We start from the raw sequence: 27,678 nt of genomic DNA on the forward strand, positions 1-27,678 counted from the left end.
TCATCTATCCAGATTGTGCCAGACGCTGCTTCAATCAGACGGAGTATACTAAGACACAGAGATGATTTTCCTGGAAAACAAAAAAGATGATTGGATTGATGGCCTACTAAGTTGCATCACGTGACATATCAACAAAATTAAGTTGAATTATATTGCAGTCATACACTCGAGACAGCTACTCATTATTTCTTCCCACTTAATGAGGTTTGAACGTATTAACAATTTAATCATTCGACATGCAATGTACAACACCTTAAAAACAGGTACAAGTAAATTAATTATTTATGTAATTAATTAATTACTGCTAAACAGTTTTCACAACAGCTGTTCATTCCATTCAATTGCAATTAAGTCTAAAATTCCGCAAAGTTAAAGAATGATTCTTGTTTGTTTCATGTAAAGCAATTTCATCAGATATATAACATGTTTTGAGCAGCGACTGGACACCAATGTTTGTATTTATTCTTCACAATCAGTCTCACGATCCCTCACCTGCACCAGTTCTACCCACTATGCCAATTTTCTCCATTGGTTTCACATCAAATGTGACTCCTTTGACGACCATTGGAAGGTTGTCTCGGTAACAGATTTCTAAATTTTCAACCTTTAATGTGCCTTGTTGTGGCCAACTATCAGGTGGCCGATGTTTATTCAATAAAGGCGGTGCTTCTGAAGTCAATTTCTGAGGAGTGATCATTAATAAACATGTTGGCATTGACATGACATGATGAAACTTTTCCTAAGCTTTAGAGTTTCAATCAGGCGGTACATTGTTTTTTACATCTCATTAAACGTTCTTTGTCACGAAAATACAGGCATTGATAACTCGCGAACACATGGAATATTTCACTTCGAACACAAATAATACGTTTTACGTTTTAATCTCCCTTGTTCTATCATACATTGATGTCGATTTGTGTTCATAATGAGATAACATGTATCATTGTATACACTGATTCGTAAAACGTTACGTTTTATTGATAAATTGTTCTGTATTCCTAAGAAATATTACATGCACTGGTTTCTTAAAAGTAAAATCTTACTACTTGTGAAATTTATGTCACTTTTACTGAAAATTACATTAATGTTCTATTTGTGAATTATTCAGCAAAAAAATAAAATAAAAAATGTGTTTTACCTTTATATAATAGTATAATCTCTCCACTGATGTAAATCGCGCCCCGAGTTCAATCATTACTCTCAATATAAAAGGCAAATATCCATTCAACTGGGGGAAATACATATTAAAGTTTAAAAAACAATACGGAGCATCCACGTTTATTTGGAGTATATCTAGTATTTTTCATTTCAGGGCCTATGCCCATGACCTCCCCAATCGCTTCCACTTCTCCCCCTCCCCCCATATATTTCACCTTTGTATAATACTTGCATAATCTCTTTCTCTAAGCTGACCAGACGATTTGTCTGTAAAGGTTAATCCAGTAAGCAAAGGAATAACGCCACAACGTGGGAAGGGGAGGTAGCTAGTCCAGGATCGACATACATATATGTATAATATTTGTAACATAGGGAGAGAGGGAGACTGAAAATCGCAATCCTTAAAATCGTACCAAAGTTTTCTATATGAAAGTTTATTCTCGGTCTTGTTTTCATTTTTAAAATTATGTATGGTTACCACTGTTTTTCTTCTTAACTTACGATATTTTTTCTTAAATAAACGTAACGGTAACTGTTTATGATTTCTGTTTCCGAGGCATAAAACTACGCCAACATAGGAGAATTTGATAACGAGGCATGATTATAAGAAACATATCTAGAGTGACCTCCTTGTTTTTGTAAGGAGTAGTATTTATTGTTTCAGTGTTTGATGTGCTGAGAATTCAATTGCACTCAGCTATTTGCATTTTATGCAGATGAATACATGCAAACACGCCCACATATTTCTAATCCTTTCAGGTGTGAGACTACATAACAGGGCTCTGCTCATATCACGTCGCTGTTGAACTTTCAAGGCTTTCCCAAACTGTCCACATGCTATCCCAGAATTATCAAAGCCTACCACTTGTGGGCAACATGTGAGTAATCGTCCAAACTGTTTAAATCATTACTTCAAATTTATTTCAATCTTCTAAAATGACCACGGAAACGAGGGCCATGTATAAAAATGACTTCAACGTTACAGTACAGTACTTACTTGTATAGCAGATGTCAGTGCTATCCCAGCATAGGAAGGACTAATACTTCCATGGGTCACAACAACAAATATTGCTGTGAGGAAGGTTGTCATCATTACTATAATATTAATACGGACAACACTCCAGCGATTGGCCATGTAAAAAAGAAAGTTGGCCACAGCATTTACATCCAGCTGCTTTGTAAATCTAGAAGAAGAAAAAAAACAAAGTGACAAATACATTTTGTTCTGACTGTCGGTGACAGCGCACATGGCATTCGCATTAGGCATGCGAAAATGTCCACTGCTTGCAGTGAGACTTAGTAATTTGCTCTATTTGTTACGTGGAAAAATACAATGTAATCTATTGTCTATTCAAATATGAGATTTGCCACTACAAGTAAGAAGGTATTTTTAAATGTAGACGACTTCCACTTGACTCGTGACAAGGATCAGCTTTGGATTTTGGCAATAAATGAAATCGATAATAGAATAGAGATAATCATAGATAATAGAACTGATTTTATACTTACTCATCAAAATATTGATCTTTTTTGTCGTATGCATGAATCGTGGCCAATCCCTGCATTGTTGCAGTGACCTGTGAAAACCATGGCGACCGGCTGACATTTTGTAAACGTTTGAGATCACGAAGTCCATGACTGAAGTGCTTACGAACGTACAGGAAGATGAAAACAAATGGAATCAATGCTACCAAATACCATGGAAATACAATCACTATGGATATAATTGCGAACAAGGTGACAAATCCAATATTAAGACATAATCCAATATTATTCGGTACCTGTAAATCAACTGTAAGAAACTAAAATGAAGAGATAGTATTATGAACCTCCGAGAAATGCAAACCTGCCAACTTGAATATCATCCATGCTGAATTATGGGAAATATAATGATAAAGATGAATCAATCTATATAATAAACACCTTTGCTAAATTCTTTGTTACCACAAACAATATATTTACTTTACCTGATGATTGCAGGAGAGTCATTCTATTGGTTTCCACAGATTATGTATTACAGTAAGTACATATAATCTCACAGTCCTTTGCATCTGAGCGTGCTCAATATTAAATTAACAAGTTTTCTTTGAATACTATTGGTTATTTGACCTTCAACACAGGGATCAATGTCAAAGTATAAGTTATCACTAGAAAGCTAGCGCTCAGCCTCGATAATACAGGTGTAGATGCTCAAATGAGGTCTCTATCTAATAAACGTTCGGAGTTAGTGGGCAAAGTGTGAATTTTATTGACAAACATGGCTGCCATTCGACCACCAAGGTCGTGAAACCAAGTGACGTGACTAAAGCAATCATTCCCCGGTTTCCAAGATACTAGTAAACACACTTTTAAAATATGTTTATTTGAACTTAAATTCGAAATAAAAAGAATCTATCCTAATATATTACGTAAAGCTACAGTATAATGTGTTCAAATCAATCTCACCTTCATCTTGATCTCTTGAAAACCGGTTTAGAATTCGTCCTGATGGTGTAGTTTCAAAGAAAGTCATTGGGCTCTTAAAGACTTTTACACACATTTTGTTATGTAATTTACTTGCAGCTTGCTGTGTCAACTGAAGAATATCCAAAACAATGTTACAATGTTACATAATTATATACATGAACAAGAAGTCTAGAAGTCTATGAGGATAGTGGCAAAGACTTGAACAATATATCTATAGGTACAAAGCTTCCGTGAAGCTATTGCGCAATTTCCTACTTGACCTTGACGATTGAGTTCAGATCAAAGGTCAAGTATAAAAAGAAGACATTACGCTTATTATACAGGTGAAGATACACGAGAATATAGTCTCAGTGTATTCCAGTTATTAAGTTACGATTAAAAGACATATTTTCGCTATTTGGCCTTGACGATAGAGATCACAATTACATGTTAAAGTCTCACAGAATAGCTCACTGGTAAATGTTAATCATTTGGAAGAGGGAAAGTGTACATTTTTACCGCAAGTAGAGGCCATCATGTTTGCTGTAAAAGGTCAAGGTAGCAAAATAAGTGACGTGCATATGTACCCATATAGCGTTTGTCACTCATACCAGGATTAATTGAAATTGAGCTGTTAGTGTCTGACACGAATAGACGCAGGGATGGATGGACAGACGAGCAGGTATTTGTCATTTCCATAGACCCCCTTAATATCGATGAATTGTCCAAGCGAGGAAATTTCTCGTCTTAGTAGCCAATCAAATCTTTAGATTTGTGGCCAATCAGATGCATGTAATCACCCCCCCCCCCACACACACACACACAAAACAACTAAATACTGTATGCATGTATATAATGAGAGTTATAGTTTTAGAGTTTAGTAGACCTCGTGACGTAATAACTGGTAATAACGCTGTTGTCAATGTTGTCTCTCAAGAACCCCGTCCCAAAATAAACGATTCAGTCCACTTGGGTTTAACGTACTCACCTTCACAAATATCAAACCCTGTACAACGATGAATACTACCATGGCAACCAATATGATGATATAAACTGTCATAAAATGTGGTGCATCAATATCTTCAAGTAAGTTGACAGTAATTACAGCCTCTGTAATGTTTGTTCCATTGGTAATAATCTGTCAATATAAAACAAATTGTTGGTTTCTGTAATGACTTCACTACTCTATGTAAAGTAGCTATGTGGATGATTGGGTATTTACTACAGAAATATGTATTTATTTGGGATTTAATTAATAAAACAACGTTACTGTATTTATTATTTCGAAAAAAAGTAATGTGAAATAACATAGGCTAAATCCGTATTTATAATTCAATAATTGCTAAAAACTTAACAAAGAAAATTGGATGAAAATGCTATAACATAAATATGTGGTTTGTAAGTACACTAGGTAAAAACAAGTAATTAGTACATAACCATACATAAATAGGTTGATTACTTGTCATTGAAATATTATAAAGCTATTATTGAATGCATACTCCAGCCAAAGTTTATATAGTTCAGGGCAATACGGGCATAATTATCTAGCACAAACATTAACCGGTAAATTCTCATGGATACGTGTACAATACCTTGTAAAACTTAGTGGTTTGCTTACTTTGCTTCCCTGGGTCATCCAGTACCCTAACCACCAACTGCAAGCAGCACTGCTACCGAGGGATAAAGCAAATACCACCAGCATGATAGACACTAGTCCATAACCACCAGCTTGCTGTATATAAAAATGATATGTTTTCCAGCTCACTTCCCCAACTGCTATTTCTTCTTTAGATATCAATTTACCTTAAAAGTACAGCCATATAGAATTGTATCAAATTTTATACCTTGTGGAATGTGTTGAAATAAATATTCATGCACAGCTTACTAACATGCAAGAAATGTTCAATTGTATTGGATTGTGTAAGACGTTACATTACAGTTTTCATACCAAATATATGTACAGGTTTCCCATAAACCCTTGCACGAAGTCGGCAAAATGACTGACCACACGTCAAGTATGGAAGAGCGTCTTTACATGATTTAAATCCACATTTACATAACAATTAAATCAATCAGCCATACAAGTTTCTAAAGGCAAACATAAATCTGGCAGGACTTTTCCTTTAAACACAGAGAAAGAAATAACAATAAATGCAATTAATGGTTGGTTAAAATGGTAAACATACTTTTTCTATCCCCCTTCTATATCTTACCACTAGGTACTTCTTTGTTTCGATTGTGATTGTTGTCAATTGTGCACGACGACATCAAACTTGTTTCTTTTCTTTCTGTACCAAGGGAGTCATCTGGATAATTTATAACACTAATACTAGCGGCTCTACCGTGCAGCGAGTCATTCTTTACCGTATTACTAATGCCATGAAAAGTGTTGCTTCGATGACGCGTAGGTTTCTCTGAAACGCTAACAGTGTGTCCACATCTATTGCCATATGATTGACTTGATGCTTCATCAAATTCTTCACGATGGTAAATATCCAGAAGCCCAGCATATTGGCTTCCATTTACCATCAATTGTCGGTGTGTTCCGTGTTCCATGATCCTGCCATCGCTCATGACAAGGATATAGTCACAACCACTCAAATACTGCGGAATGATAAAAAATAAATATAAGTACACTGAATGTCTCTCTTAAGAGTAACTGGGTGTAGTCTTTTAGTTCTTTTACCTGCGGCAAAGATGAAATTGCCGATTCATTTGAACAGCTCTATCTCTTGACACAAGCAATAACTACCCTCTCAATGAAAAGAGGCAATATTATACGGTACTATATCATTATCGTAAGTACCTCTAACTGGGGGATGGGAGGAGGCTGTAGGCACAAGCACAATCCCTACGAAATTTCTCAAACTGGAGCTTAAATGTTGTTTGTATTTTGATATAGTCCATGGAATCTACTTACTCACCTGTAACTGTTGTGTTACAAACAATACACTCTTGTCATGAATTGCGTCCTTGATGTACCAATTAAAAATGTGTTTACCAACTTTTACATCTACTGCACTGAGAGGGTCGTCTAAAAGATAAATATCACGACTTGCATATAGAGCCCTTGCTAGACTTACTCTTTGTTTCTGACCACCACTCAAAGTGATACCTCTTTCTCCTATCTAAAACAGAGAAAACAATCAGAAAGAACAATTGAATTAAGAAGGCTATACATTGACTATATTCCATTGTTAACATAAGATGACAAATTGGAGAGTGGCGAGAAGACTTCGAGAACAAAATCAAACTTAAGTAGCGTCTATTTTGGTACTTAGTTACTCACCTCTGTGTCATCCCCACTTGGAAAAGCCTCTATATCTTCATTTAAACAAGCAGCAAAGATCACTCTTTCGTACAACTGTTTATCAAAATTGAGACCGAATAATATATTCTCCTTCAGAGTACCATTAAATATCCAAGCTTGCTGTGAAACATATGCTACAGATCCATCAATAGCTACTTTACCAGATACCATGTGCATTCGTGCCAATATGGCTGAAATCAGTGACGATTTGCCACTACCGACACCACCACAAACACCGACAAGCTGACCCTGGTAAAAATTACAAAATACATATATTACCAGAAACTAAAACAAAGTAAAGCACCCACAGAACAATGACCATATATGGCTAGTGAGTAGACTTGGCACTGTGCTTTGGAAATAAGAGTAAAGGTCTTAGTAATATAATTGAATCATTACAAACAATCAAGAATTGTGAAATAGCAATGTTGCTAAATGTTTTTTGAATAACAGAATTATTCCAAGTTACAAACTATGCTTAATCAAAGGACAATGTGTACCTTTTTAAGATTAAAATTGATATCAAAGAGCGTTTGAACAAACTTTCCATTTACACTATGCCCTTCAATGTCCACTTTGTCTGGGATCATTTCTCTTTCTTCGGGAGCTTTCTCATCACCTGTTTTGACCCCTTTATCTTTCTCTTCCTTATCCCAAGCGAAAGTTGCCATGGTTATCTCTATGGCAACTTTATCATCTGTTGGCTTCTTTGTGTATGGCTGAAGTTCTTCCATAAGTAATAATTTCTGTGTGTTTCCAAAATGAAAGGCTTAATATTGAATTGTACCTTGACATTTAACTTCTTGAAAACAAAACAATTTTAGATAAGACCAAGTAATGATTCGGACCTTAATGAGACTTAGGTTACGTATTGTGATGAAACGAAATGAAATGTACATGTGTCATGTATTGTGTGGTAAAAGTCAGCCTATTGTATTTATATTCTCAACAGCATGTTCACTTCCTAGACATGGATGTCAACACATGACTTAAATATCTATAGACATTATGACAAACGAACACACCGGCATGATTTTATAACAAAATGGCTACTTCATATTTCACAGGAACTGAAATAAAACACACTTGAATATTGTATTCCCTTACGTTTTAAATAGAAACAGTATGAGTATGACCGTGAAATGGATACAGATAGACTGATACGTCATCTATGGGCGTTTGACCGACTGTACTGATAGAGCCCATTTTCCTACACCCCCATCCTTCTCTCAACAATGCTCACTTGTTGGTTCCAACAATTAGAAAATTCAGGATAACACTCCTACACAAAATTCTCATGCTAACATGTGTGGGCTTTAGTGTTTCGGATATAAATGTCTGACAAAGCAAGAAAAGTACTCATATGCCATCCTATTTAATGGGGAATGCCATTCCAGGAAATAAAGGCATTTTTGTAAACTTTGGGTTTTATGATTTGACAATATTATATTGCTCGTGATTGTCGAGAAATGCGAAATGAATTTATGAGGCTAGCCACCCATGAGACAAAAATGCCTTTATTTCCTGTAGTAGCGTACCCTTTAAACAATATTTATTCACTAGAGTGGTCAAAACACTAATTGTTTGTACGAACGCCTTCAACCTGGCTTGTGTGTGGTATAACAAAGGATATCAGTAACATTGCCACCATCAATTCATCAATCGCAACCATATATGAATTTTAATTTCTTTCTCAATCTTCTTAAATACGATTTAGAAGTTATCGCCAGCACGTGCCTAAAACAGAAGTGGAAGTAGGAGTAAACTCACGTTTGTTCTGCCAACAGAAACAAAGCTCTCAGCCACCTTTCTCAAAAACCCAGGTGCTAACATGATCTTTGTCAGAGAAAACATTCCAATCACAGCATATGCCTGTACAACATGAGTTAAAGGAAATAGTTAATGTGTATGTCTACATATTTAAAAGGGATTGTTACCACAGAAAAGAAGGTCATTTTTCTAAACTGTAGATTCTGCAAAGACGTTCTAGACACCAAAGTGATGCTTCTCCACTCGACTCCAGGAAAGAAAGGTATTTTCATAATCTTCTTTAGAGTAATTTAATGATTTGAAATTGACTCGCAAGTGCTTATTTCCTTCAGATAAATGATCATAAATATGCAGACGGGTTGCTTACATTGCCTGTTGTCATAGTATAGTATAGTATAGTATAGTATAGTATAGTATAGTATAGTACAGTACAGTACAGGGTACAGTACAGTACAGTACAGTACAGCATAGCATAGCATAGCATAGCATAGTATAGCATGTATATCACTGTAACCAAAGAGTATAGCAAAAACATGATTAATTATAACTGAAAGTAAAGCAGAACATGGATGTCAACTATAAATACCATAGTAATGCCAACTGATCACTATCAAAATACAGCATCATAAAGCTATGGACCAACATCAATCGGTTACCATGTCTTATTCAATGTGTCTCACAGTGTGTATCAGGAATTGCATATACTTTCATTAAATAAACAGTCTAAAGATTCTTACCTTAGCTGGTGAGAGGTCGTATCCCATGGCAACATGTACTGTAAACGTTAAAATAACTGACCAAACCGGCAGTAATTGATTTATAGAATTAGTCAATCCTTGCACAAAACAAGTTTTTTGTAGGAGCGTCTCCTCAATGCGTCTTATACCTTAAAAAATCAGAGTTAGAAGTCTTCTAAAGAAGTTAACACCAAATTATCAGTGGCAAAAAAAAAGAACAGACAGAAAAACATGATGAAAAGAAATAAATTCTTTGTTACATAGGGTTAGGTTTAGGCTTACATTGTGACTATTTCAAGATTTAAGTTACAAACATAACTATACTTACCAGAAATTTGCTTAGCAAATGGTTTCTCCCAAGCATACATTTTGATAAGTTTAACACTTGTAATCATTTCATTGACCAAACGTACTCTCTTGTCTGTTATTTTAATGACTTTCACCCGCAATTGGAATAATTTTTTTGCTACAAAAATCTTGGGTTAGGAAATAAAACAGAAAATACATGATAATAATAAGAATTTGAGCTGGTAAAAGGGAAATTTTTCCAAAGTTCTCTGAATAGCTTCGAATGCACGGTGCTGAACTTAGAAATACCAATATTTATTCAGCAAATTTTGACCTTGTAATTTACTTATAAGAGTATCTACACAACCATCAATCTATATATCATTATATACATACGAATGTAATCCACAACTCATTATGTGTGCATATGTATTTACTCGCAAATAGATTTATGTTTGATAGTGTTTCTATACTACTTCTATGCTCTCTCCAAATATTAAAACAGGTTTCAACTCTTAAATAAACTACATTCATTAAACATTCCATAATTACATTTATGTAGGAGTAAAAACAGTAAGGATTAAGGTTAAATTGCAATATCATGGTCCACGAAAAAGGACAACATAACTTTTCAAAAACATAATTGTTTATGGATGACAAATTAGTAAGATACCTGCAAGGGATAACCAATAACAAACACCAAACTACCAACCAGGGCACTTGGACCAAGTATGCAAGTTGTGTAAACAGTGCAAATAATCAAAAAGCATGGACCACCGACAATAAACGCTATAACTGATGCCGCATCAAAAATACGCTGAGCATCATTTGTACATAAATTGACGATCTGGAAAAAATTACAGTATTTGAACTTTCAAAACATATATTGTCAAGAACACACACTTATCGATAGAGCTAAGCATAATGCAAAGTATTGAAATTGTGATTTGGTATAAGTTCTCTTTTAGTTTATATACATCTAGCAACATAGGACGGTTGCTAAATTATCAAACGATCACACATTTGTTTCATTATCATATACTTCCATTCCATTGTTTTACTCAAGAACAAAATTTACCATGACCACAAACTTAAACTAGGTGTCAAAATTAAATATCTTCCGTTAAATCTCTGAACTGTTCGACCCATATTCAGTTTTTTAAGTAGCAACGCCTAATAATTTGTCTTGTCCAATGATTGATTGTTTCTGTCTGTTCATTTTGTGATAACACATTTTTTCCCTACACACATTGACAGTTTGTACCATTAAACAGGATAGTTGTTAACATTTGACAACGATTGTCTGGAAAACAGTTTCACAGTCGTGACTCTGAATAGCTAAATGCTGAACAGTCAAAATGACTGTAAACTTAGTCAAATTACTTACCTGTCCTACGGTGTGATCCTGTATATTTCGTAATGATAACACTTTTCTGTAAATCGTGGCCACAACGGCACTACGAAGTTTCATGCCAATTTGGTATGCAAACGTCCATTGGCAGGAATATGACAGGCTTGCGACACACTCCATTAACAGAAGAAGGAAAGACAGTGTCAGAGCATAGGATAGATTAAACTCTGTTCCTTCTACATATTCCAATAGAGCATGGATTGTGATCTAAAAGAGAATAAAAATAGGAAAGTGGTAGGATGTGTGACTTATTACAGACATGATCAGAACAGCTTGGAATAGCTGAAAAACACCATGGTTTCTTATTTTGCATACATGAAGTAGCATTTCAACCATACTTAGCACGGTATCGAAATATACCACATACAGTTGTTGTGATCATATAGCAAATTAGTACACAAGCATTTGGCTTATCTTTCATAGCCATCATAACAAATTGACAATAAACATCGCTGCAGTGCTATCATGAACAAAACACTAATATACTTACCACTTCAGCAAAACATGTAAAGCCAAATATTTGAAGGCAAATAATAGAAATCAGCACTTCCTTCCATGATAACTTTAAAAACGCTTTCGCCAAGGAGGCTTTATCTTCTCCGTGTATCCTAACTTCTTTATTCCAGAGTTGCATAAGCCTGGGAAAGGAACAGAATATAAACGAAAGCCTAGGAAATATTTAAATGGAATGTAAGCAAAATACACGGTCAATTGAATATTCTGTTATGAAGTATGCCAGCAGCATCAGAATACGATTTCAGTGCCATCGGAGTCATGCATCGATGTTAGCATTGTATTATATATGCTATCGTTATAATTGTATGTGTGTATTTTCACTTGGGTCATATAGTTTATATACTCAGCTTGTTCGAGTATTAGGCATTGACTTACTGAAAGAAGAATTAATGTAGAATCGAGTAGGTGAATGTAGAATCTTTGAATAAAGAATATGGAATCGAGTAGGTGAATGCAGAATCGAATAGGCGAATGTAGAATCGAGTAGGTGAATGTAGAATCAGGTAAGAAAAAATGTAAGTGAATAGAATACAATGACATGTTTAGTTTTAACTGTGTGTCATAATCTGACTTTTGCTCTTCTACAGCTTACTTTATGCATGAACCATGTCTCATTCCTGCAAATTGTGCAATAGTACTACTACTACTACTACTACTAATAATAATAATAATAATAATCTTTATTTATACTGGATAGTTCTTTAAGTATATAAACATTTGTCTCCCAAGAAGTCCAGTGAGGGCCATCTCTCGTGGGTTCAGTGTTAATGCAGGAGGAAACCGGAGTACCCGGGGAAAACCTGCGTTGTTCGGTAGAGTCAAACTGAATGACACACTTCTTACTTACAGCGTGGTTAATTTCATCGAAACCTGAATGGGGTTCAAATCCTAACCGCAGTGGTAAGAGGCAAGTGGATTAACCACTCGGCCACCAACATCCCACTGTACAATATCAGTGGTAGCGTACTGACCTTCTTGAATTATATTTTGATGAATCTTTCTCAGGACACATCCACAGATCATCCATTTTCAATCCCTCCTTAGATGCTTTCTTCATTAATGGAGTTAGCCATGTATACCAAAGGAATGAAAACAGACCTGCATCTTCCATAGGTACAAATTGACCCCTGTGTCATTTTAATAAAAAGGAATATATACGTTTAAATAATCCTTATTATTATGAGAATTGATATAGAAAAAAAAGAGACAATTATTCTTATATCAATCACCAAGCTGTCGGTTATATTGTTTGTCAGCTAGGTATCAAACCTCAATATAGTTTTAAAAGAAATTCCCAGTTCTTCTTTATTTTGAATTTCTATGAATGTTTGAATGTCCATCTTTATAACACTACTACTACTAATAATAATGTTGGTTTATATATACCGCTTTCCAACTCTGTGCTCTATGTATGTATGTATGTATGTATGTATGTATGTATGTATGTATGTATGTAAGTATGTATGTATGTGTGTGTGTGATAACAATATTATGTATTTTACATTCATTGATTATGTTGCTATCATGCGATGAATGAACAATCACACACACACATACATACATACATACATACATACATACATGCATGCATACATACATACATACATACATACATACATACATACATACATACATACATACATACATACATACATACATACAATGTACATACATACATACATACATACATACATACATACACACACATACATACATACATACATACATACATACACACATACATACATACATACATACATACACACACACACATACATACATACATACATACATACATACATACATACATACATACATACATACATACATACATACATACATACATACATAGACACACACACACATACATACATACATACATACATACATACATACATACATACATACATACATACATACATACATACATACATACATACATACATAGATAGGCATATTATCTATCATTTCTAGTGTGATTTGAAAAAGAAAACGTAATGATCTCCTTAGGTTATACAACTCGTCAAATAATACCGATGCGTTTGCTAGCTCGTGTCAATCAGGAATAAGACAAGGTTCATGTAACGGCATATGTAATGCTGTTGGTATATCTTGTCAAATCATAAACCCCAGGTAATCCTGAATCCAATTCACTAAACTTTAAAGTAAGCGGTGCAGTAACAAGGGTCAGAATGGAAATACTTTTTGCATATATCTGTCTCTTGCAGAGGGGGAATTAACAAAAAGAATATATGGCAGAAACCACGAGTCCCTCTAGTAATTTTGACAGACATGAAAAAACATGCATCACAGCAAACTCATGTCAGTCTCCATCGGAAGCACCCACTATTCTCTTTGTATTAGTTATCTTGTCTTATTTAAACAATTTGTCTTTGTGTGCAGCTCACTTCGTTCAAGCAAACGCATTGGTGTTATTTCAACTATTCAACTATTGTATACATGAATAGTGTTAAACACCTTTTCTTCCTGCGGATTGGTTTCAGTATTTTCCATGCCTGATATTTTCCCTTTGTTGTTGGCTTTGTTACCTCTGACACATCCTGTGAGGTTTGAGGTGACATGTCCAAATCCCGTTTCTTTGTCTCAACTTGAAACGCAATTTCGTCGTCCCTACTTTCAATTCTCTTTGAGGCATCCCCGTGTGTTCTTGTGTTATTGATTATCTTATATTCCGTCATGATGTTGGCCTGCAATTGAAAAATGTAATTGTGTCGATTAAAAATGTTTATGGGAATTACGAAAGTGTAGAATAATGACGGGCTATCCATTCATTACAATATGGCAATACTCATAGTTTGTCACACCTTTTACATTCTTATTTCTCATACTTATCCTTATGATGTGGTCGTTAACCAATAGGGAACTTGCAATCAAGACTGAGCATGCTCATATGCAAAGGACTATAGGACCATCGGTGGTTATCGTAATACCTAATCTGGAGCTACTGATAAAATAAACCTCCCACAATGGTCAGGGTAACTATGAATTGATTATCTGTGGTTACAAGCAATGTAGCATTATTGTTTACAATACTAACTGATTAGCATTTATTATCCCATTTCCCATGATGCAACATTCAACATGGCGGGTTTGCAAGTTCCCTATTATAAATATAGATTTCCTGCCAATGCAATGAAACATATCATGTGACGTCAATTTGTCCTCCAACTGCACACCTGGTTTAATTGTATATAATCCAAGAATACCTGTCCTGTATGTATCACGATATTTTCAGTATTGTAATATCCAGTACTATCACGTGACTTCACATCAAAAGCTGTAGTGAATGTTCAACTAATTACCGTAACACTACATTCAAGTTTATACTGGTACCGGATCACACGAGCACACAGGAACAGCTAAACAGACAAAGATTTATGATTCATGGTTCGCAGTTACCTTTCCAAACGAAATGGTTACACATTTCCTTCTCATTCCTTTCTTCTACTGACCTTTAGAGCCAAAACTCATATATTTTTGATATTTGAAAAAAGAAGTTAATATATTTTAGACAAGGGGACGAAATTGCCGAAAAATAATAAACATTAAATCATTCGTCCGTGACAATACTGTCATTAGCTTACCATCTTGAAAGCTGTATCTTTAATTGTTTATACAGGCAGTCCTAACCCCCTGTCATGTCTAAATAGGCAGGTTGAAAGCCCTACAGGCTTGATTTATTATTTAAATTGACATCTAGTTTTTAAGCAAACAATTGGGTCTGTACGTGTCACGTAGAACCTTGCAAGTAATAGCTTGGGATATTTTTAATAACTGCTCGAACCGTAAAAGACAAAAGTATTTGATGCTCAATCGCCCGTAATGTGTCAACTGGTCAAGCATAAACTCCTAGGTGTATGGATTAAATCACAGACAAGTAACTTGTCTGTGATTAAATTGTGTCCGTGACTTTAGGTTCCGACTTCCTGTTGATCTGTGTATAGGTCAACATGGCTCAGTTATTCAAAATCTAACTATAGACATTTTAGTTCACATTTCTGCGTTACTACGTTATAGATTTCTAGTAGCTATGCATACTTAAATACCTGTTTAAGACACAAGATCCCGCCTTCCAGTTTGCAAACTAGTCGATAATTTGGGTAGGCAGGTGCCTCTGAGTGTTTGTTTGCTAAACCCTTCCTATTAAACTAATAGATGTTCCTCACCTTTGTGCATCTGTAGGATCTAAATTAGATCAAGTGTAGGTTTTACGACAGGTTTATAGTAGTAGTAGTAGTAGTAGTAGTAGTAGTAGTAGTAGTAGTAGTAGTAGTAGTAGTAGTAGTAGTAGTATTAGCAGCAGCAGCAGCAGCGTCAAGCCCTCTGCGCTTGCTCTACCCGTAAGCCCTTGGTACTGCTACCATATGGAGTCCTCGTCAAAAGGACATTCAAAATCAAAGTGTCATTTCTGTGACAGTTTTGTTGGGCGTTGCACACTATCAGTGACAGTCTTGTAATACAGTGCTTTAAATTTAACATGGTTGATTCTACTTTGTCATTACATTACACAACTCCTGTTTATCAGCCAAGTATGTGTCACACATATATTTATTTTATCAGTTGTAGGTGGATTTAAAGCGTCAAGCCCTCGAAAAGGTGATTTATTATGAATATAATCAATGTTTTGTTAAATGACAACAATGGAAGGACAACACTTATTATGTTGAATCTGGTAAAGTCACAACATATGAACATATAATGTAAAATTGCGTGCGACCCACGCACATGTGGCCCGTGAAAACAAAATGATGTCCTGTAAAATTGTCAGTTTGTTATTAAACCATCCTTGTGCCAGACCCTTTGTGACATCTACATACCTTAGTGTATTAGCCCAAAGTCACTTAGACTGGTACCAGTCCCTTGGAAGATTATTTTTTGTCGCAAGATCTTCAAATGTTTTGCATTTAAAATTTAGGGAAGGAAAATACGGTCAACTTTTTTTCCAGTTACACGTAGCCTTCCAAGGGACTGGTGTCAGTCACCAGCGCTCGGGTGTTATTGACCTAAAGTGTGGTCGTGTAAGTTTGAACAAAGATAGAATGATAGACAGGTCTACATATTACTCTAGCCGATCAGACGAGAAAGTACTATTAAGGCAAAAGTATAGTATGTTCGCAAATTAGGCTTTAGCGTTAGATCGATAACATGTGAGCGCTGGTGAGTAAACCAGTCCCTTGGGAGACTACTAATAACTTGGTGAAATCAAGAAAACGTTGACCACATTCTGTGCTACAGACCTGAATGGTGAACCAGCAAGTCGTGTATAATAAACATTTGTTTGCATCTCTAAAGCTGTTTGCAATGTCACTGATAATAATAGGTCAATAAAACTGATAACAGCTGATATAACATTGAGCTAATAGCTTTACCTGATATGGTTCACTCCTAGACTGTAAGATACGTCGTGACGTTTCGCCCTCACCGGCCTCCGGTGTTAGGGGTTGGCCGATGGTTGAGGGCGCCCCGTCACGGCGTACCTTACAGACTAGTTCACTCCTTGACAATAATCTTACGCTGTGAACTAGTTTTGATTTTACAGTGATCATGGAGAGAGAAAAATAGTTGCACAATAAAATATGCCACTTGTTTTTTAAAATAAAGATGGTGGGATTTTGGCTTTAAAATTAAAATGAACTCAAACTTTCGGGAATTTGTTTCAGTGTTGAAAGTAGTACCAATGGCAAAGAGAAACATTTACAACTGTTGACTTGGTGTTATGTAAGAGTGCATTATCAAATATTATCATTTGTAAATATTGGCAAGAAACACTCCTTAGTGATAAGAAGTGCGGTGAAACCACACTTGCTTTTTTAATGACTTGATTCCGTCATGCGGTGATGTCCTTGGCAACTGTTTTGAAAACAACCTAAATTTATAAACAATTTAAACCACTGCCTGGTCAGTTGTCAACAACCAGATGTTATCATAAAAATGAGTACAAAAAAGTTACTGTCGTTTTTAAAACGTGGATAGGAAATTGTTGCCATTTATTTGATAAGGATCGCATTTACTAGGACACCTCTTTAGTTCATGTCCACCCTGCTCTCTATAACGCCCTCCTTCTGTGACTGACAGGGTTTAGCGCCAACTACGTCTACCCAACTGCGAATACCCCTTTCACGTTTGCAGAGTGAGCTAGAAAAAAAATGATCGCATGAGCTATATATTACAGAAATATCAAACAAGAAATATCTCATTGCCATATACTGCCGTTGGCAAGTACACTCCTGTTACCAAGATATCGAACGTAAACTCTCGTAGGACCATTTCAGAGAATTCTTCAGATATCGCGTATCTTACAAATCAACAATGTATAGCTTACTTTTTGTCTCTACATTGATTCCTGTAAGTATTTCAATGTATAGTCATCGCTACTTATTTTCTTTTCAAATAGGACGAAAGAATTTTCTTGGTTTGATTTGATATATAGTGTACGAATATTGAGTTTTTTATGTTCTGATTATTTTGTTCTTTGGTGTTTTATCAATGTAGATTACGAAGAACGAGCCCAATGGCGTGATTGTTATGTAAATTTAAAGTTTGAGTTGTACGTTATTGCAATTGTGTTATGACTCCAATACTCATGGGAGTATATTTGGCAATGTGATTATTTTCTATTTTTTGTTCAATATTCATACGATCAGTTTTTTCCTGCGCATGCGTGGTGATTAAGAAAATGCTCTTGAAACGAGACAGGTGTGTGCAGTTGGATATATATGCACAGCGAGTGCTATAGTATGCAACATACGGCGGAAAGTGGGTTAGGGAGAGTGGGAAATGGGGGGTTGATAGTTATGAGATCCCTAAGTTCATGGGATGTTTGAACCCTTTATACACACGCATAGCATGACATGAGAGATTGCATTACCACACTGGGCTTTAAAATGTTATCAACTCTGGTGTTTAACTATATCACAGAATGATCAGAAGGACAATTTACCACAAAACGAATTATTACAATAGCTCTTAAAGTATGTTTTATTAAGATGGGAGGGGTCACAAAATTCGACAGTGGACTACAGAGATATAGAAAAATGTACAATTTTCATTTGCGTTTCTTTTATTCAAGCCGAATTAATACATTGTTCAAAAACAAAGTTAATTCAGTATTAAACACAATGTCCGTTTAAATCTCATCACCGTTGAGGGCGCGATATATTGAGTTAGAAATAATAGCAATAGTGAAGCTGATGTTCACTGACGCCACCAGTGTTGTAGGGAGCATTTCCGACAACTTCATCCTCATTCAAGATGTTTTCATTATCCCATAGAAACCATTCTTCACGAACTGTCCTACCGGCGACTTGTTGACACGACACTGTACTTTTGATCAGAGAGAAAGGTACGTCGATGGGTAAGTATATTGGAATGTTTGGGTCACCATCACTACGGCAGCAGTAGAATATTTGGGTATTTCTGTCGTATGTACCGTCTGGTAGGGTCCCAGAAAGGTCGTTGCCCTGTGGGAAATCATCTTCATCATCCCATAAAACATAACCTGGTATGAAACCTGCAAGGCAATATGATGAAATGTTATAATGGAAACAGTACCTGGAGAGCCATGATAAACATGAATCAAACACAGACGTAAACAATCTAGTTACAACTCACGAAAAAATATATGTGTTTGCTTGAATGATTGTGGTTACACGTATGGTTGCTGTTTACATGGCTGCTGTCACAGCTGTTCAACTACCATATTCAGAACTTGACGACCATGGTTATCATCATTATTATCATTATAATTATTAGTGTGGAATAGTGTTGATCATGACTGTCATGGTCTAAGAGTCCATGACCAACATTGTCGTTCAATACAACACATAACTAACCTGCAGGACAAGCTCCTGTTTTGTAGATACAGTACTCCCCAGGTCCCCACAACCAGTCGGAAGTTGTAACTGTGGCAACTGTCTTCATACAGAAATTCTGTGTCATATCTACCGTTGAGTATGGACCTAGTAAACTGTACGGACTACTCCACTGGTTACCAGTCCCCTCATTCTCGGTGTCCTGAAGACGCCAACCACTCTCAAAGTTGAAGGAAATACCAAGTGGACAGCCGTCAATAGGTGTTGGAACACCATATGCTCCTTGGGGCCATGTCAATGCCGTCTGGACGATTGGGTCTAATTAATTCAAAGTAAAAGTGGAAGTTATAATTTCACATTTAAACTTGTCCCATGCCTGCTTACCACGAGCAAGGAAACGCACTGGTGTTTTTTTCGCGTGTTGTATATTGTTTGTTGCGAACACCAGTCTAATCACCATTACCTGACCCTTGCAGGAATGTTATTCTAATGATAGCCCCAGCTTATGTATTACAAAAACTACATATATCCTATACGCCTTTGTATCTGAGCATGCTCAGTCTGGGTTGCTATTTCCCAGGAGAGTCTGTAGCAATAGGAGATCAGTGATTGTAACAAAATGTCTGTTCAGAAAGACTGATCAACAACATATGACCTCTAGATTTGTAGTAAAATTACCCGGTGGCAACTCTTACTAGAGTATTTCAGTTAATCTTCTAACCAAGACTATTTTCAACAACATTTTACCATGATTTCTCTGAAATATATACAGAATTGATGAAAATGAAAAGTAGAAATCTTTTTCATTCCATTCAGAACTGTCTTAGACCAGTCATAGTCGCCATCTTTACATTCAAATCACTGACACTGCAATGCTCCAGACTCTGTAGGGATGGGCGAAAAAGTGAGAGCCTAGAGTCTGTATAAACGATACTAATTATGATAGAGTAAAGGAGCGCCACCAACTTCAGTATGTCAGAGTCTAAACCCTGCATACGGGGCCTGTAATGGTAAAAACTGTACCCACCTGAACCCATTGTGATACTTTTATAAGATGCGTAGTTCTGTATTGCTGTTTCAAGAAAGCTCTGTCGTGACGCCATAGCAGCAAGATCATCCAATACACATTGTCCATCGATAACGTAGGTACAAAATTGTTGCCAGTATATCAGGTTGAGTGCTTCAGCCATCGTGATTAGTTGAATGGCAATAGGTTCTGTCATGTCCCCATCACCACCAGTTTCAAACACGGATTTCTCTGATCCAAATTCAGTGTTGACATCCATATTGTTTACAAACATGTCCATGTCAACTATCAAAGAATCATTCCACAGGCTGTAAGGTCCCCCTTGACTAATACATCCTGGACACTAGCGTGGGGCACAAAAAAGAGAAAAATGTACTCAATGTCCACTCAAATCAAACATACTTTCTCATTGCCATTTGGATGATGTTGTCTCTATAGCTAGTTGAAACATATTGGCTCTTAGTCTTAACACACTTATCCAATGTCGCTACCTATTACACCCATACTGTAGTACACGTGATCATAACATTATTTTATTGCAAGTGTATTTCAGATGAGCAATTGTTGTCGGATGGTTAATGAATTAATTGAGACGAATAGTATGTCTTAGTAAATATACACTAAATTGGTATTTAGCGTTTATTTTAAAGGAGAAGTCAAGTAGGGTGTTTTGGGTGATACGATAGCAAGACGAGTTGATAATTATTCAAATTTGACATCTCGTAAAGAAGCCCCAGCTGCACGTCAAATGTGTTCCGCCATTTTGAGCATTTCCTGCAAGGGCTTACGGGTAAATATGGTGATGACGTCATATGTACCACAATCTTTGTCCTAACACTTTTGTAACTGTCAAGACAAAGAGATCATGTGGTTTTATCACCATCCAATACTAAAGTGACTTTCCAAACTTAAAACTGCCATACTTTGGCCACAACAATTAACACAGAACTCACGTCTTGTGTTGCATAGTTGACGAATTCTGGTCTTTCATCCTTGTATCTCTTCGTCAAACGTGACCCGTATGTGACCTCTACTACCACGTGCTATATTTAAAAGAAACGAAAAAAAAACACCACTTTCACATGTAATCTTCTTAGGATCCCCCCCCCCCCACCCCGCCCATTGCAAATATTTTTTTTACTGTCAATCCATCACAATCTTTCCGGAAATATCTGTGATTTGTCCCAGTTATTGTCAAATTGGCACAGTCCGTGACAGAGGTCAAATGTACGTTTGTCCAGGATCAGTGTCAAAAATGTAAATGCGCATTACACACTAAACGTTTCCAGAAGCAACGTCAATCAACAACAGTGAAAAATAGACGGATTTACAGCACGCACAAACTCGTGGCGAGACTCGTTTTACCCAAGCCATTTAATTTTTTATTGTTATTGTATGAACCCACTCCCCCTTACCCATTCCAAGTAGCGTTTTATAAAATACCCCCACCGCAACCGAAACACCACCCAGCTAGTTAAGAAATCCTCTTGTATTTACCGTGCCCCATGTATCCAGGTATTGCATGTACACTTCTTCATTGTATGTTAAGGGCAATGAACACACAGAGGCAACAAAGTTGGTGGACAATGGGAATTCTTCAGCAGATGCATCCTCGGTACGGATTCGTCCATATCCACAATATGACTGACCTCTATCGTCATAGTAGACACTACCCTGAGTATTACTAGATTGATCAATTTCATTGAAACCTACAGATAAAACATGTCAATCCACATAATAGGGTTCTGCCAAGCTTGAGAGTAGTCCCGGTCTCCCATTACATTTAATTGCATATTTCATATTCATGAACTGCATTAGCAATACAATCAAAGTATATGATGATGTACATAGCTAATAGAAAAGCTAAGATCTGTGTCTTCCGCAATATTACCACCAGACTGAGTAAGAAACTAACTAAATTCGATAAAGGCATACATACATACATACATACATACATACATACATACATACATACATACATACATATATACATACATACATACATACATACATACAGCTTTAGAGGTAACAGTAATCATTACCTTGGCTACTGGCATATTGATATCCGTTCATTAGCGTTGATCCTGTAAAAACGGCGAAAACAAAAATATTTCAGTTTTGAATCACAATATTACTTTTAAGTTACCTTGCAAACCTTGATTTTGCACTTGACTCAAAATCATTAAGCTAAATCAATGCCTTAATATCCCCAGAAAAGTAAATCCGTTGATTGTTTCTTTGTTTAAACGAACACACATCTTTCACCCACTAGATATGAATTGCTGTCACACATCCTATCCCATCATACCCATGAAACAGGTGGTGTTCATAGTCTTGATGTATGGTACGACAGTGATTTGTAAAATGTTTCAATACACTACCTTGTACGTCAACAAAATTATCCAAAACTGTCTGATAACTGTTGGTACCCCAGTACACGTCTTGATGCTCTGTGTTGGTACATGTCGGCAGTACAACAATTTCGGTCTGGTCAGGATTGACACCGTCGTTGTTGTAAGTAAACTGAAAGATTTGACTGGTAACAATGTAGCCAGGATCTAAGCCGCCATTGTTCACAATATCACCTGCAATTCAGTCAGCACAAGAAATCGTAAATATCAACATATCATGTAGGTAATTAGATTTGTCTTAAGAAAAAACACAAATTATATTATAATTTGACAATTGTCTTATATTGTCACTTTATTTCCTGTCAGCCATTGTCACTTTTTTCTAATTGTCTCTCCTTTCTCTGCTCGTGTATGTCTCTCTCTGTCTTAGGGTGTCTGTCTGTCTTTATTTGACTTTGCTCGTCTCTATTTGTCTAATTGCCCCCCCCCCCCCTCTCTCTCTCTCTCTCTCTCTCTCTCTCTCTCTCTCTCTCTCTCTCTCTCTCTCTCTCTCTCTCTCTCTCTCTCTCTCTCTCTCTCTCTCTCTCTCTCTTAATATAGTTACCTTCTGGGTTGCCGTCAAAAAGATTGTAACCAATACCAAGATAAGCAGTTGCAAGAGGTGGTGATTGTGGCAAGGGTGTCGTAAATTGTGACCAGACACCACAAATTAGTGATACAAATTGCAGGTAAATTAACATCTATGGAAAAATTTAAACAAAATTACAGTGTGTAAGATTTCTGAAGCAGATGCATTTTTTTAAAGACAAATAAAGTTAATACACAAGAACGATATTAATGCCATGTCTGGTGAAAGCAGAACGATCAACGATTTTGCAGCTACAAAATAGACGGGCAAGGGATCCAAAAGTGAATCTTATTCTAAATTGCGCTATCTATCGACTAAAGGAGCTGTGACACCGAACTAGATGGATTGTTTACTGGTGTGTGTTTGTTTTGTATTAACTAAAACGTCAACATGGTTGTCATTATTGATTACATATAAAGTCACGTGATTGAACATCACTTTCTGGACCGTGTGCACCAAGTTGGGACACCCCCTAACGGAATATCGCTATTTAGAAAACACCCCATAGTTTGTTCTGTGGTTACAATATTATCTCTATAGATAGTCTAAAAGAGGTACAAATTCTAATACTCAACAATAACATTGTACATTTCAAATAATTATGTATATACTTGTAATATTTTCACTTGTGATCTCTCGTTTTTATACCAAAGCGATCTAAATTCTTGCACCTAGTAAACTTACTTGACTCAAGCAACTATATTACTCTACATAGTATCAGATCTTTTACTAAATCTCAAGGGAAAAATCAGGTATTTTCGCGCGGCACGCCTATCGATAATATCCCCTGTGATGTGAAGTATGCCGTTTACATGAAACCATAATGAATTCTCTCGGACAGAAACAACAATTGTTGAAATCAATGTCACAAATTATTGGAGGTTGGAAACCCTTGTACAACTTAATTAAAATAGTCATATTAACAGAATGGAGAAATACAATAAGATTATAGAAGATAAGGATAACACAGAAGACGGAATTATAATTAATGAACATTGAACTAAAAATAAACGTTTATGTTCTTGCTCAGCGACCTACTTCGTAACGTTCCATGCAACACAATATTTTAGACCTACTTACTCAAGCTGGACGTCAAACCGAGTCAAATTCAAAGATATTTGTATCAAAGTCAAAGTCAAAGTTTGAGATGGCAATGGTGTAATCCGAGCCAAACCTTTCAAAGTTTCTGAAATAATATTTTCATTATTCTGCAAAAACAAGGGATGATAGAACGATCGTTTTTGTATAGAATGTTGTTGTTGTTACTTACGTTAAACATAGAGCTGAACAATAACACAACACGTTAGAAGTCTTCCTTCCTGCTTTCTCGTCTCCTTCTCTTCGGTTTTTGCCCTAGAACAACTGTGCCTTGTAGAACTTAGGGAAAAAACGTTTGGTAATGACATTAGTCACGTGACACTATTTGGCAAATATGAGTAGTGACGGTCTTCTTTGACGTCACGAACGTGCTTCTGGTTGGTTGCCTCTTTCATATCACGCCTAAATATTGCCAAATCACCGGAGTATGTATGATACTACTGCTGTTCGGAATGACAAGTTTATTTTCAGTCCATTGTCAATCTGAAAAGCATTCTTTTGAAGTTGTTGTTTCGAAGTTAACCAAAGTATCAAACGTATCTTGTTTTGCAATGTTTCCATTTCTAACTTCGATAAAGTATACACTGCAAGTGGTTTGTTTATTCATTGCAGACCTCGGACTGATCTTTGACTTTATTCAGAAATATAATAAGTGTTGATGTTAACGATTGTTTTACAATTATTATATCATATATGTATGTATGTATGTATGTATGTATGTATGCATGTATACATGCATGTATGTATGTATGTATGTATGTATGTATGTATGTATGTATGTATGTATGTGTGCGTGCGTGTTGCGTGCGTCTGTCTGTCTGTATTATGTATGTATGTATGTATGTATGTATGTATGTATGTATGTATGTGCGAGTGTGCGTGCATACGTACGTGCGTGAATGCATGCATATACGGACATATATATGTCTGTCTGTCTGTCTGTATGTATGTATGTATGTATGTATGTATGTATGTATGTATGTATGTATGAATGTATGTATGTATGTATGTATGTATGTATGTATATGTGTGTGTGTGTGTGTGTGTGTGTGTGTGTATGTATGGATGGATGGATGGATGGATGGATGGATGGATGGATGGATGGATGGCTGTTTTTCTGCACTAGACCTCGGACTGATAGAGATTCATTATCGTGTAATGTGTTGTATAGTCTTTACTTCCTCTCAAATCCAAATTTATTTTGTAATTGAATGTTCACGGATCACTACATGTTTAATCATAACCAATGTCCTTTTTATATTGTTTCACTCAGGTTGTTTTTTGGTTTTCTCTTTTCTTTTCTATAATGGTCCCATTTAAAAATATTGGTGTGAATTTTAAAGTAAACCACAGGTGAGTCGCTACGTTATCATGACCTATCTAGGCGCTCATCCGGTATCAGCTAAACTAACACGTTTGTCGTCGTTTTTACCACCATTCCCACATTTTATCATTGATAAGGTTGTATTATCACAGTCCTACCTTTCAACTCATATCATTAATGATATATTAATGGCGAACTCACATGCGCTATTCATTTGTTGATACCCTAAACATATAGTCTGACTCCATGCACACTTCAAGTCGCTCAAGTATCTGAATCGTTTGATTTTACACGTTGGTGTGAAAAAAGGTAACAAGGAATGGTAACTTGTACATTGACAATCTCAGAACTAGAAATGTATTCATTCGCATACCTTTGACTCGATTAAGCCAAACACACCCATATTTCAATACCGAGGAGCGAACGGAGTGGATAATTAGGCATTGTAAGAAACTTGTAGGTCACCTCGCATATCTGCGCGCGCTATATCTGTGCGAATATTTGGCAAGGTCATATACCTGAGGGCTAGTACACAATGTATATACAAGTGAATTATTATTGGCAACAATCTTGTACAGCAGGAGGTTCCTGGTATACAAACACATAGCCCTGGGCCCCAGGTTATATCAAGTAGAGCGCCAATGATAGCGAATAGCGAAAACCCACGAAATATCAGGTCTAAATGTAGATGTTATTTTGAATCACTTCCAGTGTTTCCATGCCTACTTTCTAAAATGAAACAGAGTAGATTGGGTGACTTTTCAATGTTTAAGTTATATTTTAGTAAAAGCTAAGCCCCCTAATTTACTACAGAAAAATCATGTTCCATTCCATGCAGTGTTAGGTTTGCCCTCCAAGAGATGCCCCGGAGTTCTTATTCTATATACATAGCAAAGATAAAGACCACCGAATATTGACTGAACGCTATACATATCTCGAGACATAAAGAACATCATGTGACCAATGGCTAATAGTGGAACGTGATCAAATGGCGAGTTTGCGTACAACTTCGAAGTAATTCAAAGTGTGTTTTCCTAACAGAGCCTTCTGATCAATTATTACAAGGGGGAGCGCCAGTTTGTCGCATAAAATATGACCTTCCCCGATTCTGTTTCTACTACTACCATCACAGTCAATATATGTGTGTTTTCATTAAAGTGGCAACATGGAAGAGGATTGGGGTATTTATTTTTGGATTTTTAAATTATAAACCAATTTTATCATGGCTTCCTACTTGAAAGATCAATGTGAAACGACACACGCCGTCCTTTTTTGTAACACAATAACTTTGAAAAGCATAATAAATGTGAGTTTTTTAGAATTAAAAATCCAAAATAGAAAACCAATCCTCATCCATATATATGGCCACTTTGATACCCGTGATTGAATCTAATGACTAAATAACGGAAAAGTAGTTATGCAATAAGTCAGTGAAAATAAAATGTAACCCTCTTTAAACAGATTATCACCAATATAAAATACTGTTTTACATTTATTTTATAAAAACGCCATGAATGTTTTGTTAGGCTTCTGTTGTATTCGATGACGATCTAAAATAGAGAGAAGATAACTTATCAAGCAAAGAAAATAAGGCAATGCAGGTATGATTGTTTTCACACACTGAGATAAAATGTTGTGATTTTAGAATCTTCTTTATCACGCTAGATGACGTTGGTTTCTATGAATATTCATGACTCCGCTTATTACCTTCACATGAAAAGTCCTGAATAGTCGTTGGTCGTCTAATACATGTATTCGTCTATTATTCCACTCTAAGTCCCAT

The sequence above is a fragment of the Glandiceps talaboti genome, chromosome 17 (genome assembly GCF_964340395.1).
Source record: "Glandiceps talaboti chromosome 17, keGlaTala1.1, whole genome shotgun sequence".
Classification (NCBI taxonomy): Eukaryota; Metazoa; Hemichordata; class Enteropneusta; family Spengelidae; genus Glandiceps; species Glandiceps talaboti.